Below are 8583 nucleotides of genomic sequence, written 5' to 3'. Positions count from 1 at the left end.
GAAAAAAAAATAATGGGGTTTTTTTTCAATTATTTATTGTTTCACTCAAAATGGTTGTAAATTTTTAGAATAAGCAAATTATTTATTGGCATATAGATATACATGTATATGTATCTCCCCCCCCCCCCCCCCCCGATTCACAGAAGAGTGGTTCAATGGGAAAAGTTTCAAACCTCCTTAATTAATGAAAAAAGAATTTAAAGCAATACACTTAAGTACAACTCTTATTGGTGATTTATTAAAGATGCAAACACTATGAATTATTTTTTGTACATGTATAAGGTCACACTTCTCAGAAATATTTGGCGTTGATTCTAAAATATACGAGTGTTGAATATTATAGACAAGGATTAGTCGACCTTTATTACAACAGGGGACAATTATATTTATTTGTCGATACGCCATTAATAATTAGTGAAATGATTCGTCTAATTTATACTAATGAATATTTGGTGGAAACTGGCAAGCTTTGTGAAATTATTTACTCAAAATTGCTTAGGGTAATAATATAGCGAACAATTCTTATCAAATATAATTCCCTCGGGTACCTGCAGAGGAATATACCTATAAAGACAAAGCGATGTCTAACTGCTGTTTAATCATTCTATTTCCTTTGGTTATTTACTGCTTAGATATGAATGGAACCAGTGGTCCAGAGATTTTGGAGAACTTGACGTTTGTCTGGAGGTTTATTGCGGGGTCCGTTGTGTTGTTTATAGGGGTATTAGGGAATCTGACGACCTGCTTTGTCATACTATGTACCAGAAGACTCCATACTCCAACCTACACCGTCATCGCTATGCTAGCACTGTCGGATTTCATGGCTCTTTCTGTGCGTTTCGTGGATACATATTACGATTTGTACATGGACTTGTTTATCGAGGTTTACTTTATAATTTGGGGATTTGTTTACTTCACACTCCATGCGTCCTGCGCCCATATTATACTGCTATTTTACGTCCGATACCGTCTAATTGTGTCGCCCCTGGTTTCACTCGGTGATCTCACTTGTCTGCATGCACTTAAGATTTCAATGTATCTTTGGACAATCAGTTTGATTTTTGGATATTCCTATGGCTGTTTCAGCTACTACGTTGATCTGTCAAGGTCTGGATCAAAGCCGGTCACCCTTGCCACGGCGTACGTTGTTGATGGTACCATTGCTCTCCTCCTAATCGCCATTCCTATTATTGTGATTGCTTTGTTTCATTTTAAGAAAAGGATGATTCTGCGAATTTCTAATTCTACATCCGCAGTACGTTTATCAAAGAAGATGGCGATTATTGTTATGATAGTGATTACTATTCACTGTGCTAGCATTCTTCCTTTCTGTGTGTATGCCTGGTTGGAGGTTTACATTCAGACATACGGACCGACGAATCTCAATGTCGATGTCAAACTATACCGCGATGTAAGCATCGCTATGTTTTTCTTAAACCATACAATTAATCCAATCATTTACTTTGTATGTTCCATGGTGAGGAGAGGCGATGCTTCACCGAGACAAGCCTCATATGCTGCAAGTCCTGACACCAGAAGTGTATCCGCAAATCTGTCCATCATTAGCCGGAGTTCGGACGTATCACTGACCACGTAGTGCTTACTGTCACTTTAAAGCTGGCTTCATATTTGTTTGTTTTAAATGTATCAGAATCATACAGAAGCCGTTGAATATAGTAATTTTTTTTTTAAGTTTTAAGGTAAAACTAGGCTTCCATGGATCATGTTTTAATGCTATACAACTATTAGAAACTTTTGATTATGTCATATAATGAAATTATACAGGATATTAATGAATATAAATGAAATTGTATATAAACATGTTTCTGTGAGAGACTGTCAGAATAAAAAATGACAGGGACAAAGTGAAAAATAAAACTTGTCAGACATTAGAAAGGAATTGAATAACCATCAATATTCTATGTGCCAGTCAGGACTCCATATGTAAAGTTATTTGATTTCTTGAAACATTAATCAAATAAACTAAAATTAAAATTCTATTATCGAAGCAACGACCATGCATGCATGGATCTAGAGTGTGGGAGTTGGACATTTGCGGTTGATATGTGCATGTGCATTAACTCACAACTAACAGGATTAATTATCTAGACTTTTCCCCCAATTTTTATTATACTTTATTTATGAATCTGCAGTGATCAACTAAAGTTTAAATGGGAGTCGTTGAGTTTTAGCGTAACTACGAAAGCCGAGAAGGATCATTCGAGATTCGAGATTCGAAATACGAGATTCGAAATACGAGATTCGAGATTCGAAATTCGAGATTCAATATCTAAATTAACCAATCAAATCATGGATCTGAAACCTGTATCCTAGCAACATCAAACTGTTCTAAATAAAGATCATTCGTACATGCTCTTTCCTACAAATAAATGTCTTAATAGCTCTTATGTAATGGTTATAAAATGGTTAAATTAACATTAATGAATTAACCCCACACAATATAAACAATTAAATTAGTGATAACACTGTTGGCTTTGCGAATCTATGTGATTTTGTTTGTCCTGTATGTATTTTCCCCCCGAACCATTTTAACCCGTAGTGTATTCGCCCCAACTGTGTAAAAATCGGCTCGCGAAAAAAGATCTTTTTGATCTACATAATTAAAACTGAGTGTGGTTTTAGCTATGAAACGAAATTCAATGAAATAATCGACATGTCAAAATATAGGTTATGATAAAGTTTTAAACCATAGGAGATATAATGATTTACAACCTCAACGACAACAATCCAGATAGGAATTGTGTATTGTAGGGTATCAATGTCATTGTCGATAAGATGACAGAGAGAGAGAGAGAGAGAGAGAGAGAGAGAGAGAGAGAGAGAGAGAGAGAGAGAGAGAGAGAGAGAGAGAGAGTTTTGTAGTGTCATATTCAATTTTGATTTAGAATTTGAAATTGTTTGATTTGATACAAACATATACAGACAGTTAAGCCACTCATAGGAGAAAAGAGAGGAGGTAGATAGGATAGGGCAGACCAACTAGCAAGCTTTAATTTGAACGTAGTTAACGCACGTGTGATTTACATCGACTAGCAAGCTTTAATTTGAACGGTGTTAACGCACGTGTGATTTACATCGACTCTCTCTCTCTCTCTCTCTCTCGCTCTCTCTCTCTCTCTTTCTCTCTCTCTCATCACCTAGCATTTCCTTTTCCGTGGAGGGGTTTGGGGTAATTGTGATTTCTTACATTAGCTAGCAAAAATGATAAAAAAAACAAACCATGGAATTTTCTTTAAATTGTGTGCGGATGTTGTACTCAATAATCTGTTTTCAGTATATAAATTTCGGGGGGGGGGGGGGGGGGGGGGGGCTATATAGTCCTAATTTAATTTGTCAGTTATTCTGTCCCCACTTCGTTCTCTCTTCGTTTTCCAGGCTTTTTTTTTTATTTGGCTCGGCAAATTAATTTCAAACTTTCTGTGTAGCTCCATAACGATGCACTATAGATAATTTATGAGTACTTTTACTTTTGATAAACATATATATATATATATATATATATATATATATATATATATATATATATATATATATATATATCCGTACTTAATTACTTAATTAAATTTGACTCTTAAAATCGGATATAATGTTCCAATAAATATAGGGTAGGAATGAGTAGACGGGACCTTTTTGCGCATATCATACTGTACCATTCATTCAACACAGGTATTAGCACTCATCGAGTTCGACTTTCATTTTTTTATCCACTGGTTTTAAAGCTATTAATTTTTGAAAATATTTCGTATTTATGGCCTGATTATATATAAATTAGAGCTGCGCTGGTGCATCTATTTACCCAAATGGACCAAAATATAACTAAATGAATCTAAAAAAATTGACAAAATTAGTTTTAAACGACTCATTTTTCAATTCTAATCGGGTATGTCCTTTAGAAAAATCTTGAACCACACACATGTTTAGCAAATAAAACGACAATTGTTTCATTTTTTTATGGGGAGGGGTGGTGCCGGTAAAAGACATGTATTGTTTGTGGCAGTTGGGCTATACTCTCATTTGTTATAATAGGTATTACTATACATATTGATATAAAATGAAAGTTTCCAATTACATTGTACATAGCTTCTATCATGCATTTTGACACGCGCGATACTTTAAGACAATTTTCAAAGCATTTAATGTAATTCAACCGATCATTTTTGGAAATAATTTTTCTGGATCCCCGCCTGATACGTCCGCCTCCATGTACATTAGAATTACATGTACGTTGACCATTATATGTAAACATTAACTTAATCGGCTATGTTATTTGACGATAACATTTTTTATCAATGTATTTGCAGGATAGGTAACAAATAACAGCCTATTTGTTGATTTCCGCACTGGTTATTTGAGATAATTTGCCGCCATCTTCTATGCATTCCCCACACCAAACACAGTTTCTTTATTTGGTGTTCTGTGTGTATGGCGACAAATTGGTAAATTTGCACTTCTCGCCCCTTGTAGCTTCACCCTGATTACATTTTATCTGGTTAAGTGTAATGTAGTAGTATATTAAGTACACACATCTTTGCAGTGCTTATTTACATCTTTAGAGAGTTACTTACATACAAAGTAAACTTTTGTATGATTTATATGCAATTATTGTCAATTTTGATGCATTGGGGGGGGGGGGGGGTAGGAAACTACAGAGACACTCAACTTGGGTGTGATACATATGCCTGTCTATACCTTCTATTCTTTCTTGTTGATATATCAATGAATGAATTATAACAAACTACAACAATATATTTTGAAAAATTCATGCACAATCAAATTTCTAAAATTTTACTGTTCTCTGCACAAGAAATCGGCAATGTGAACAAATTGGCACCCTATTATCCCTACCTTTAATTGTACAAAATATGTATCCTTCTATATTGAAAACAATGCCAAAAGTAAGACTCATAAGAGGTTGTTTACTCAAGAAAAGGGAAAAAAATTGTATATATGAATAATTCCGTATGATGTGATAATATTTCAATGATTAGTTTATAATCATAGTACAAGTGTATGCCTGTATACATAAAAAAACGATAAGTAATGCTTATATTTATTGGTGAAACCTGGACTGATTATTTATATTTAGATTAAAACGTATTTTAGATACTAATCTTCATGCGCGGAGGGGGTCTATAAAGGAAGGGGTCTGGACTTTCCTCGGGAAAATTGAAGCTTAATATACATAGTAAAATTATTGAAAATTGGCCTAGGACCCCCCTACCGAGAAAAAATTGGCTCCGCTTATGAAGCTCTCTACCATAACCGCATTTTTACACAAAAAGGGTGAATAAAGCCGGGGTTTAAACTATTGGTGGTGAAATACCCCAGGGTTCAAACGCATCAGGTGGAAATGCACAAGGGCAAACAAAACCACATAGATCTGCGAAACACACTGCATTATTACTATTCTACTTGAATATTCTGTGTAAAAATAAATACAAACAATTATTTAGCTAGCTAGGAGAAGTGAACATAGCATTTATTTGTACATGTATATAAGAGCATGTACTAATAATCTTTATTTAGAACAGTTTGATGTCGCTAGGATACGTGTTTTCAGATCCTTGATTTGATTGGTTAATTAGATATTGAATCTCGAATTTCGAATCTCGAATCTCGTATTTCGAATCTCGTATTTCGAATCTCGTATCTCGAATGATCCTTCTCGGCTTTCGTACGTAACCGATATTTGAAGCTCACAATTCCTTTATATGTTAACAAAAATCAGACCAATTTGTTTTTACTGCTGAATAAAAAAAATTAGGTTGAAAAGGAAAATGAATGTAACAAATACTGGAAAATTAGTTCTTAACAAGCAAGAAAAAACTGCTCGAAATAAAATATCCTACAAACATATAAATACAAGTATTATCTTGCTGTCCGTATCAGCCACTCGATTTCATGGTTTTTTTTCAAATGTTTACAGGGAATAAAGTTCTAAGTAATTTTTTTCACTTGTACAAGTGCCAAGAGGACTATACTCAAAGAAAAAATCAGGTATCCCTGTAGGTAACGCAGAACAAAATTACATCCTGCATAAAATGCTAAGTCTCGTCAAATAATGTTCAGAGGATGAATATACTTCCCAAATTTTCCTCTTGTAATGAATGCATTTATTAACGACAATGTCTCGGATTCCCTACCAAAGTTTAAAACAGAATAGAAATCCCTATTGAATTCGATGCAAAAGAACTATAATAAATTTCGTGTCCCCACTTAATTTTAACCGTTTGTTCCATTTCTGGTGTAAAGTGAGTGTCAATTATAGTCTGATCCAAGATATTTATGCAGCACATTTGATAGATTTTTAATAAAAATATACATACCTGTGAAAGAAGTGCAACTGAAATTGATGAAAGGGAACATTTCCAAAATATCTTCATTGACACATTTTCTCATTTTTTTTCACGCGAAAAAAAAAATAACAGAAACGAGAACAGATTTCTGACGGAGATTTATAATGGGGAATACTTTCATCTTTTCTCCATTTGAAGTCTCTGTGAATAGTTCGCATAATTTATCAACGTTATCATACAGGCTTGCTGCAATACAAAATCCCCGTAGACAACACATTTTTAGCCCTGTATTGAAACATGGTAAGCTAACGGGGGCGTTTCCACTGAGAAATTTTGAAAAATTTTAATACCTTAGAATGAACACTTTGAACCCTGAGGTATTTGTAAATATCGAGTAATCTTGGAACAGAGAATAGACTTAATATAAGTTCTGCTGTAGAAAATATTGAAAAACAATTTTTTTATGAACATTCGTGAGCAACTAGTACATTTTGTTACAAATGTCTTTATTTTTTTAGGGTTTTGTCAACATATCTCAAGCAGCTATATATATAAATTGATGGTATGTACCAGTCTTGCTTATTTCAACATTCTGTCAGGTCATCCACAATTACTCAGGTATGTCTCTTTATGTCGTCAGCTACTAGTGCATTTTGCTAAAAATATCAATATTTTTGGCGTTTTTTTTTTAAAATGAACTTTATTTATTTTACAACGATTGATAAACAAGTTCTACAACTTTTGTTGACATCTTTCGTTTGCACGGGCGTAAGCGCGAGAGGGTCGTTGTTGTGGGAAGAAGCCGGAGTACCCAGAGTGAACCCACGTTTCCAAGCGGGCGACAACCCTACCCTATCACATACAACCATTATCGTTCACGGGGATCGGACTCGAGTCGCAGCGGTGAGAAGAGAGTGCATTGTCAACTACGCTACTTGGACACTTGAGGTATATGAACTAAACTGCTAAAAATGGAGATATTTGTAACGAAATGCACTAATAGCTGACGAGATTTAGAGAGATTTAGAGAGATATCTGAGTAGTTATGTCGTAATACCATATGAGTTACCTAACAGAATGTTGGAATAAACAAGACTGGTACAAATAATCAATCTATATATCGAGCTACTTGAGATATTTTGACAAAATCTAAAGAAAATAAAGATATTTTTAACAAAATGTACTAGTAGCTAACGAGATTAAGAAAGATATCTGAGTAGTTGTGGCGTGATATCATGTGGGTGACCTAACAGAATGTTGAAATAAGCAAAACTGGTACACATCATCAATGTAAATACATAGCTACTTAAGATATGTTGACAAAACCCTAAAAAAATTAAAGATATTTGTAACAAATGCACTAGTAGCTGACGACATAAAGAAAGATATCTGAGTAAATGTGTCGTAATACCATGTGGATGACCTAATAGAATGTTGGAATTAGCAACACATGTACATATCTTTAATCTATATATACAGCTACTTGAGTTATATTGATAAAACCGCCAAAAAATATAAATATTTGTAACTAAAAGCACTAGTAGCCGACGACATAAATAGAGATATCTGAGTAATTGTGTAGTAATATTTTGTGGATGACTTGACAGAATGTTGATATTAGCAAGACTTGCATATATCTTCAATCTATATATACAGCTACTTGAGATTTATTGACAAAACCGCAAAAAAGATATTTGTAACTATCCACTAGTAGCTGACGACTATCGCAATACCTTGTGGATGACCTGATACTGTGGTTTCATTAATATTCAAGGGTATCAATTTTCGTGGATGTAGTGAAAATCACAGTTTCAAGGATCCCTTAATTCGTGGCCAATGATCCTATCAATACAAGATGTTAATAGAAATTGCTCTTCAATGAACACTTAATTTCGTGGATCAACTTAATAACGAAATCCACGAAAATTAGTATACAACGAATATTGATGAAACCACAGTACAATGTTGATAGTAACAACCCTTGAAAATGTCTTCAACCTTTATGTACGGCTACTTGAGTTGCATGAAAAAATTGTCTTTAAAATAGTTGAAACTAAATGCACTGGTAGCTGGCGAGATTAAGAGAGATATCTGAGTAATTTTGTTGTAATATCAAGCGGATGACATTATAGATTGTTATAATTAATAACACTTGTTGATATTTTCAATCTATAAGTAAAGATACTTGAGTCAAATGGACAATCTATACTACTATATTAAAATAATAGACTCGAATATTTGGGCTTTAATACCGAGAATTCGGAAG

This window comes from Magallana gigas, chromosome 7 (assembly GCF_963853765.1).
Source record: "Magallana gigas chromosome 7, xbMagGiga1.1, whole genome shotgun sequence".
Lineage (NCBI taxonomy): Eukaryota > Metazoa > Mollusca > Bivalvia > Ostreida > Ostreidae > Magallana > Magallana gigas.
The sequence above is the reverse complement of the archived record's forward strand: the minus strand, read 5'-3'. Positions refer to the sequence as shown.